Source organism: Dermacentor andersoni, chromosome 1 (assembly GCF_023375885.2).
Source record: "Dermacentor andersoni chromosome 1, qqDerAnde1_hic_scaffold, whole genome shotgun sequence".
Lineage (NCBI taxonomy): Eukaryota > Metazoa > Arthropoda > Arachnida > Ixodida > Ixodidae > Dermacentor > Dermacentor andersoni.
In genome coordinates this window covers 167,005,782-167,016,460 of record NC_092814.1, presented here as the reverse complement: position 1 = coordinate 167,016,460, position 10,679 = coordinate 167,005,782, and the positions used below count along the sequence as shown (strand labels likewise).

The 10,679-nt window shown below is 45.7% G+C and overlaps 1 pseudogene; it reads left to right on the top strand.

Moving 5' to 3' along the window:
• Window positions 1–8,552: 8,552 nt before the first annotated feature.
• On the top strand, window positions 8,553–8,728 carry LOC126547480 (U2 spliceosomal RNA; annotated as a pseudogene).
• The last annotated feature ends 1,951 nt before the right edge of the window (window positions 8,729–10,679 follow it).

Sequence of the window (10,679 nt, the reverse complement as noted above, 5' to 3'; positions counted from 1 at the left end):
TTCCTTCCTGCTGACCCGTCGAGAGACGCGCCGCGGCCACATCGTTCTTGAGAATACCCTCCTCAGGCCTTCGCTAATCCCCGGGACCACTGGGTGCGTATCAGTGCAGACGTCAACGGGCAGCTGGTATAAGACCAATAGCCAGGTATGACTACAGACATGCAAAAAAAATGCATTAACAACAATAGCTTAGGTATAGCGCCACTTTGCATCTCTATGACGGCAGAGAGAGAGAGAAAGAGAGGGGAGATGAAAGAAAAGGAACACGGAGAAGTTAAGCAGAACAAAAAACCGGTTTGCTACCCTACACTGAGGAGTGGGTGGGGGAGGGGGACGACAAAGATAATAACGAAATAGAGAGAAACAGTGCACATGCACACAATCGCTGCTGTTCACAGCGTACCATGACCGTTAACATTTGCGAGTGCTAAAGTCCCTTGTGCAGGTTTGTTTGTTTGCGTATAGAGCCCTCTCGCATCCCCTTGAAGTCGAAGCACGGAAAAGCGATCAACTGAGTAACGAAATCGGACATTAATGCTCACTTTCTATCGCTTTGGAATCGTCCATATGCGCCCTGCGTAACACGGTGCTTTCGTGGAGAGAAAGCCTCGCTACTGCGGCAAATAAGGACAAGTTCTGCATATACCTGTACACCTCCATGTCTATATTCAATTGACGGGACGTACCGATTATCCGTTGTGTACTTTGTGCAATGAGACAGGAGACATCGAACACTTTCTTTGGTTGTGCCCTAGCTGCTGCGTTGAAAGGCCCGCTCCGCTTGAGAACTTACAAAAGAAAGGCCTCCCACACGCGTGTCTTTAATACCTTGTGTTTCCGGAAGGATTTGCTATAGTCCGCAAGGAAGTATCATGATTTATTCTGATGTCCTTAAGATACACTGAACTGTTCGACAGATGTTGAATACGCCAGTGACGATTAAAAAGACGCTCGGGTGGAGCAATTGGCGGCCTCGATCGCCGCTCTAAACCTGCCTGTAGCTGCACCACTGCTGCCAGCACCACCAACAGCCCACCCGCAAGAATTGCAAAAATGCATTCGTAGCCATGTAGTGGACTTGGAAGGTCGACATTCCAAAATTATTTGTTCTCACGTAATCTGGCGTCAATACAAGTTAGCGCAGTTGCGAGCGATCGTATCTGTGCACTGTATTCAGGACGGTCGCACGAAATGTGTTGAAATGTCTCCTCGCGACCACAGTCATCGCAATGAGCGTTGCCAGACATTCCGATGCGGAAGTCAAAATATATCATAAAGGCTACTCCTAGCCATAGCCGACAAGGCAGGGTAGCATCGCGTCGGCAGAGTTCTGGTGGAATGCTTAGGCTGAGCGAAGAGTCGGTAGTTTTGAAGTTTGTTCCATGCACGTGGAGAACGTAATGTCTCGTGCCAGCGTGCGAAGTATTCTATGGCTGCATCTGACCGGGACAACAGCATAAATTCTCGTCTGAGGTCTTCAAAAACTCACCGAACTGCGTTATCAGCGTGCCTTTTCGTATTATACTTCACATATATCTTTACAGCCGGAATCAGTTCGACGGGCAACTCTGGGCAATTTGCAAACTTCCTCGTTGCGCATCAAAGAAATTAGCTTGGGGAAAGTTAACAGTACATTAACAAATGAACATATGAAATAAGGAAGACTTACACTACAGCAAAGGGTCTTCTTCGTTAACTCTTATTCTAGCAGAGTCCTTGTTTTGTAATATTACAGGAAACGTGACTGCTTATGTCATGGCACGCGCAGTCACGAAAATGCTATTGTCACGACAACTACGCGGCCGAATGTGAAGCGAATTTTGGTTCACAGATGGTGCGGAAAGCTCAAGGTTGTATGAGACAGGCACCAAGATGCAAGTCACCATACCTATGAAAACCCGATGCTTAATTAAAACAACTTGTAGACTTGTGATTGGTGCAGCTTATTCTGAGTGTTTATTGTACAAGATAGGAAAAATTGACAGCGCTGTGTGCTGTCAGTTTCTTCTTTTTCTTCTGTCTACTCTGAAGAGGATGAAGAAGACACAGGACATCTTCTATTATTCTTGCAAAGTTTCCAAGAACATATATATGCACTCCGGATATCTTGGGTGCATATATATATATATATATATATATATATATATATATATATATATATATATATATATATATATATATACGCAGGAAAGAGACGACGAACTTTTTGGAAGACTTCCTTTACTTAACGTTTTCGGCTGGTGGACCAGCCTTCGTCAGGCTGGTCAGTCAGTAAGGCTGGTCCACCAGCCGAAAACGTTAAGTAAAGGAAGTCTTCCAAAAAGTTCGTCGTCTCTTTCCTGCGTATGCTACGTCGGGTCCTGCGTGCTGAACTTTGAAGAAAACCCCTATATATATATATATATATATATATATAAAATCTTGGGTGCATGGTCCTCAGAAAACTTGCAACACAGTGCAGCACGCATGTTGGTATAGCTTCCTGAAGAATCAGGCATGCCTAAAAGTTTGTAAATCATGTTGTAATTTTTATTACGCCGGAACGTTGTACTTGTGAAAGTAATTCATTTTCCAGCATTTACACATATTCATATTTTCGTTATTCCCTTCGTTACCGTCTGCTCTTGCGCACTTACCTGTTCGTGAGTGCTATGTTTGCCGCTAACGAGGGACGTCATTTGTGACCGGAAGATCCGAATTGTGTGAACTGCTCAGGAGTATATGTCTTTTGTGTACTTATGTTGCGTCTGTGTATGTACACTTAAGGACTGTCGTATACAGTCTGTTTTCTATTCTTTCTTTGAAGCATTTACATCTTTTGGTACAGACATGTATGATTCAGATGTACGATTTAAGAGAAGAGAGTAGCCAGCACCGTCTAACGGAAACAAGCAACTTCTCCAACCCAGATAATAATAATAATAATAATAATAATAATAATAATAATAATAATAATAATAATAATAATAATAATAATAATAATAATAATAATAATAATAATAATAAAGTTAGTGCCTCCGACTGACTCTATGCGTTTAGTCTCGCACGGGATCTTGAGAACCACGTCGCGCTCCTGATAACCTCGGAACCACTATCTCACGTTTGTTTAGTAATACAAAACAATCGTCATTCATTTAGAGCAAGAAGAAAATGTCTGCTGAGTTGATTCTTACTGGGGAAAAAAACTCTGTCTCTCCAAAGGTAAGGTGTCGCATGAGCAAGCGAAAAACAAGCAACAACAATAACACAGCACGACCGAAGGACGCTCTTAGTCAAGTACCGTAATCGTGACCATGCACAAGAGGAACGAAGAACAGCAGCGGTCCTGCGGGATTCTTCGTATGCGAACTCGTGTCTACCAACACTGAAAAGGAGGACCCATAAATTAAATGTGGATACATGCATGAATGTGAAGGAAATGTAATTCATGAGCGAATTCAGCAGCATCGAGAAATACTTAAAGATACAGCCTGTTCCAGGGTGTCATAGTCTCGATGTTTCATTTATCATGTTCATTAGATGGTATTACGTCTTCGCTAAATGAATTAGTCACACATAATCTTCTTCAGTAGTCTTGCAATTGGTTTGTTACATTTTTCATTTTAAATCGGAGTCCAAAGACTTACAACGCTATCTCTGGTCTTTTTTTTTAATGCGTTATAAACGCGATTCTGGTCAGTGAAGCCGCATACAACTGAAAATGCGTAAAGGGCAACGAACCGTGCCAAACAACAATCATGGCATCGTAATGCAAAATAAAGTGCTAAATAAAGCGAAAAGAAGTGAGCTCAATAATAAATATTCGTGGAAGGTCAACTAACGATATGTATAAAAGAGAGAACAATGTCTCACAACAAGGCAGACAGCGCAGAAGAGAAACGCAATACTAGGCGTACCAAAAGAGAACAATGACGGTAGAAGAGGCACAGACGGTGCCATAAGCCCACGAGCGTGACATCAGCAACCAACAGTGATAGAGGAAAAAGAAACGTATTCACGAGCGTTACACGAAGTTCGCGTTTGTCCTAGAAAAGCGTCGTGGACTTAAAATGTAGCTCAAGTGGTCACAGAACTTACACGCAGAATTTCCAGGCCACACACGTTTGCTGCAAGGAGTATCGCCGCGCGGAAAAGCAGTGGACGGAGTTTTCCTTTCGCATCATAATAAGGTCAAGTAAACAAATCGGGGTAAATAAAGCCCCGCGGCAGCTCACGCGAATTAAGAAATATAGGCATGTCCACGTGCACGAAGTCCAGCACATAGCCCATCGTGAGACGCTCCAAATCCTCCGCAATGTTATTCAGCCGAAATAAAAAAAGTCGCAGTTTCGCCCGAAAGGTGAAGCACTGATTCGATAGAAAATTAGCAGATAGCTATACGAAGTAAGGGTAATAGATTTAGCAACCGTGTAAACTTGAAAACATTCGCTTACTAACTAAATTAACAATTATATCATCTGTGAGCACGACTGAACGAGGATGCAGAAAAAAAAAACGCACAGAGACGGCGCTGTCTCTTTGCGTCTGTTTCTTTCTGCGTCCTCGTTCAGTCAACTAGCCCAGCAACGTGTTTTAACTGAATTAACAAGTACGCTGTCACTCGCGCACAGGTAAACATGAACAATTCTCGCCCAACCCCCCACCCGAGCAGTGGGAGGCCGTGCTTACTAGCTCGGACCTTCGTGACCAGCAGCAACTGGTGCGGCAGTTTCGGCAGAAAGCAAGAACCGCAGGAGCCCTGAACTGAGGGCCCCTCCGCGCAGAAGCAGAAAGACATCTGCTTGTCCCCCTTTTTTTTTCAATAAACATTTTTCCGGCTCCTCCTCCTCGATGAGCACGGAAACTCGCTGTCAAAATGCTGCAGTGAGGAATCGCAGCAGCAGCGGCGATCGAATTGACTTTCGTGCATCTCTCGCTTCAACGCGAACGAAACGTCGAAAGCACAGCGCATACGAAGCTACCGGCACTACCGGCACTAAGCTACCGGCACTACAAACATCGTAGATCGCTTTGAAGATGAGGCCCGCGCGGGCGCGCACTTTAACCACCGTGCAGGGTTGCCAGAAGGCCCCAACAAAAACTAGCCAAATGACATCAAAAGGCAGCCCCAAAGCCAGACCTAAATTTTTTTGGAGTGAGAAGTAGCCAGAAACATAGCCAAAATGGTTGATTATGTTCTGCACGTGTCTTATAGATGGTGCAGGTGGTGTTCAAATCTCACGGTGTATTTTTCTGGCTCTAAAATTGCTTCCGCCGCATGCAGCCAGCACAACTCTGGCCTCAAGATCTGCGTAAAGAATTCTAGTGAGAGCTGCCACTCAGACGTGGATTTGAACACCACTTATTGTTAGAATGAACCGAGTAATTTCTTTTCCAATTTACTCATGACGTTATTGGTATTTACTGAGTCACGTTCTGAGCTAACTATAGTGGACGCCTCGCTTTACCCGTCGTATTATTCTATAAGAGTCGGGCCAAATATTGCCAGCTCCAACCTCGAGGATCAGCTCCGGCTGGTCACGATCGAGTGCCCAAGAGGCTGCCCGAACTCAAGGCATTGAAATAGGGATGCCTTTTGTAAGTTTGATTCATAAAATAAACGTGTTATTTCTCTCCCACTCTCTCTCTTTCTCTCTCAATTTACTCGAAAGCAGCTCGACGCTGAGTTCGCAAATGTTGTCGCTTGGGCTTGGAGGCGCACTGGACTCTGGAGAGAGCTGCTGGCCCATAACATAACAGGTGAAATAAAGTTTATAGTTTTATTTGCCGCCTGTGTTACGACGCTGGCAACAATACAGGTAGTATTAGTGTCGAAAAAAGTTGAACTGCGCAATACTTGAACAGGGATTCGCTGGCAAGGTTCGTATAATGTGAAAACGTGTACGTAAATTTCCGTGAATGCAGACAAGAATGCGTGTGTTGCCAAATTTCCGAGGGGGGGCTGTGTACCTGACTTTGAGTGCGACTTGAAAAAACATTAAGAAATTTAATTCTTCTAGGGAACGCACAAAATCTATGTTATGGGTCGCACGTGGCTGCATTGAAGTTATGTACAGCGTAAACCCCTTTGTCTAACAAATTCACGCATATACATCAGAATAGTAGGTCAGCAGAACACCATATATAGATGTGCAAACTGGCAAGGACTCTGCCGAACCGCCACTGTGATGTGGGCAAAAATAATAAAATATAGACGTAACTATACCACTAACAGCTATTATGTATATCGAACGCAGTTTTTTTTTTATCACTGCTCGAAACTACGCGTGAGCAAGAACCAATGTAATGAATAGTAGGACGAGCAAAGAGGAATTACAATAATCATAAAGTGCGTATATAAAAGGTAAGCCGTAATCACAATTACTCATTCGCACATAATTTAAATGAAAAAAATCCTGACGTTGGCAAGGCAATCATTCACCGATCTTTGGTGAGCAACTGCCTTGCCAGCTTCCCTGTGGACAAACATTGTTTTTCATATATATACAGAGGTTATCATCGTAATAATATACGATGTTCAAAATGTACCTTGAAACAATCGCAACTTACACGCAATACAAAGCTGCTGGACTAAAACAAAGAACGAAAAAAAAAGCATTGCGTAGAGTCCCAGTTGAGACTTCTCCCACAGGGGATTTACGCAAATGGATTCAATATCTATTCTAGCCCCATATGAGATAACTTCCCCTGACACTTGGACCATAGAAAACTGCAGAGTTGAAACGCGACAGAAACTATTCATCTGGCTGAAAATCTTTGCAGCAGTGCCCACTTACTACCAAACTTATCGTGAAAGAGAGCTTGCAGTCTCTCAAATCATTCTTTGTCAACAAAACTTGGCTAGCTAAATAAAATAAAACAAAACAATATAACAAAAATATGACCGTTGTTATGTTTATTTGTATCTACATTTATCTCGTGATCAAAGTAATTATGGCTTTATGGTCGCTATGATAGGCGGCCATGGGCTCGGTGACGACACTAGAGATGTTCTTAGCGAGCGTTAGGTATATACGCGACCGATGGCGCGTCGTGGAGACATTCGACTTGGTGTAACACTGAAGGCCGAACCTTTCCATGAAACGCCAAGAAGCACTTTTTGCCGGGATGAGGCACATTGACGTTAAAGACACCCACAATGACGATGGGAATGGGGTCCACCAGCGAGGATCCAGCCAAATGTGTCAGTAAAAAAATTCGCAATATGCCTCCTTGACGTTCCGGGATGAACGTAAACGGTGGCGACAACGATTCTGTCGCCAGTCTGAATGGCGCACGCGTTGGCAGATTCCATGGCCAGGCTCTCGCCCTTCTTCGGTAAGGCATAGGTCGCAACGGCCGCGCTGTCGTTTGCGTAGATCGCAAACGCATCAAACCATCATCTATCATTCATCACCGGTTTTGACACATCTGGCCTCAAACGCAGCTGGGACACATACGCTGATATGATTTTACCGTATGCTTAAGCTATTTTAGCTCTATAGGCGCTGCCATCGTTCTTGCCTACGCCCTTCACGAAACGCTGGAAACCGGCCTTAGACAGCTCCGCTGTAATAACGCGGTGATTTGCGGGAAAACCAAGCAATGGGCTTCGACGAGCCCTTGATTAACATTAAAGGACCACGGGTGAAAATGACGCGCCACGACATGCGTGCTAATACTTGAGCTGTTGTGTAAGTCAAAATAATAGTTTGCTGTAAAGCAGCCGGCACGGAACACGTAGCAGCACCACCGTTCTTCTTACTGAACCACACGTGAACTGGCAGCAGTTGGCGCCGAAATCTAAACAAAAATTGAAGATATTAGCGCTGGAATGACGTATAAACATGGCAGCCATGACTGAACGCCATCCTCCTAGCGCCCGCCGACATTACCTAAAAGCCCAGCCTTCGAGATTGCCTACATATATTTGGAGCAACAATGAGCTTTGGGCTCTCATAAACCGGCGTTCCCGAAATCTGTCAGTGTTGACGGGGTGCTCAGGACTAGGAAGGCCTTAAGACAAAAAAAGTTCAGTGTCATTCCACTCTGTGAAGGTGGATGACCAGCCGTATGCATATAAATGGAAGGCTCACGATGGTAAGCCTCGGAAGATGATGAGGCACCGGGGCGTATATATACCAATGTATTGTTGCAAAACGTGACACCACACCTTTTACTAACGAATCTTGGCCCGTAAAATAGACACGCACCTCACCGCACTCCGAGGGCACACCCTGCTTCACCGTAGCCAAGGCGATCGTGCGTTGGTTGACGTCCCACAATGCAGTAATGGTTATGAGGTCACTCGAAAACCACAAGCGGTAACACACAACACAGACCAAACAAAATTGATTCCCCACAAACTCCCTCTGATACCTGGCGGTTGCTCCGCTGAAAGGTTCCAAGTTTGCGTGATCGGGGCCACATGGACGGTTCACATTTCTTTCTGCCTTGCGGTCCTGGCGGGGAGCATGTCTACGGGACCGCCTAAACGGGAGAGCGGAAGAAAAGCAAAGGAGGTACGCGAGCGCTTGGAACCCCGACAAAGAGAGGGCGGTGCGAACGTAAACATGACCTACGCAAGTCAAAGTGCATCTGTTCTTATCAGCTTGATATCTGATACTGGTTGTACTTTCACCTAAGATATTAAAGTTATTTTTTAAGTTGTCGGAGTGCTTAAAGCCTGCTTCACCTCCGCCGCGGGTCGGCCCGGTAATGCACTATCTTCAGGATCGGCCCACTGGGGATGATGATGAAGAAAGAACGCTTATTGCAAAAGGCAAGTATCACAGGGGTTTATCTCCCCTCCCTTAGATGGAGTCTAGGAGCATTTGGGTCCTAGGGGGAGAAATTATCGATCTACACGGCTCGATAGACGCACGCAATCTTTTCCAGAACCTAACCATATACAGCTACGCTGTAAGATAGCCCAAATATAACCATGTAGCCAACTTGGCATTTTCGACGCCAACCCGCATGAAAAGTAGCCCAACTTGCTTATTAATAACTCAATCTGGCAATCCTATAGCCGTGCTGCAGATTGCTTTCAATATACGACGCCTGCACGGCCGCACCGTAAGCACCTGCCGCCGGAGAAGAACGCCCGCCGTCCCTCGCCTCCCTCCCATGCCTCGCGAACGAGAGGAGAGGGCGCGGCCCGCCTTCCTCGCTCGCACACGCGAGATTGAGCCGCGTTCGCCGGCTCACCCTTGCACACTTTCACTAGCGGCATACCGTGCGCGGCGACGATTTCATCGCCCTTGGACTTTATTCAATTATACGGAACCTTACGGTGACGGCGACAGCAGAAATGCGCCTGGAGTGTGCATATAAATGTTATCGCAGTAAAATCGGAGCTTGGATAATGGTCGGAGCTCGGTCTGGCCTCCAACCTTCAACTGTGCCCATGGGAGGATTATTCAGAAACGTGTTACCTCCTTTATCGGATGGACGCCCTTTAGTTAGACGCCCTTTAGACGCTAGAGTTATGCTTTGTCCTTTGCTTTGTCCGCGCAACCTTGAGCGATCGGAAAGCGCGTTTCCCCCTCTTGGCCGGCGGAGAAGGGAGGCTTCGTTCCGGCCGCGAAGCTCTCTACATCTCTGTAAGGTGCCTTGTGGATGTCTCGTGCTGAAGATGCCCTCGCGGTGAGCGCATATTTCACCCCTCATCTTTTAAGAGGTTCAATACATACAAGCATTTGTCTAGCAAACCAGATTTTTTTTCAAGGGAATTTTCCACGTCTCAGTAATTTCTCTCGTCGTATTCGAGTGCTGATTGCCGTGTTATAGTTTGTTAACGAAGCTTTCCCTCAAGTCTAAATATTTTAAGGCAGTTTTCCTAGCCTCTAAAGCCGCTCGAGTTCGCTCTTCTCCTTGAGCGGCCATTTTTCCTAGAAAGTATGCCTTCCAACTACTCCGCCGTTAAACTGGCTCTCTCAACTACTACACGCAGAGACAAAGCAACAGCGCGCGCATTAGATCCCATAGATGAGATGAATATTTACAATTATTATTACAGTTATAATTATATTCGAGTGCTGATTGCCGTGCCATCGTTTGCTAACGAAGCTTTCCCTCAAGTCTAAATATTTTAAGGCAGTTTGTCGTGTGCGTATCATGGCCACGCACGCTTATATCGCCTTCCGTTTCTCTACCACGGGATGCGCTTTAAAACCACGGCGCTGTAATTTTGCTTCAGAGACTTTCCTTCCCTCCCTTCTTCTCCACCCTTAAACTGACTCTCTTAACTACTACACACAGAACAAAGCAACAGCGCGCGCATTAGATCCCATAGATGAGATGAATATTTACAATTAGTATTACCTAGCGAAGGAGGAAGACGAAGTGCTTCTCTTGCGGAACACATCTCGCCCGTCTCTGTGTTTTTCTGGACTTCTTACTGCACCTGTGGGGTCTACCGCCCCCTCCATCGCGGTGATGGATGTACAACACCCCGAGGATCCTCCCGGTTCCCGTTCACCCGCGGACATCGGTTCGAGGAAGCGAGGAAATGCGTCGAGTGGTAGCGAGGACACAGAGCTGTACTGCGCATCAGGTGACGAGTCCTCGGAAGACGGCTTTCGACTTGTCCAGTACCGCAAGGCCAAACGAAGAATTATCAACTCATCTTCGGCGTCCAGCTCGAACACTGTGAAAACAGCTCCTCAGCGATGGCCTCACTCCATCCTGTTTGTGCC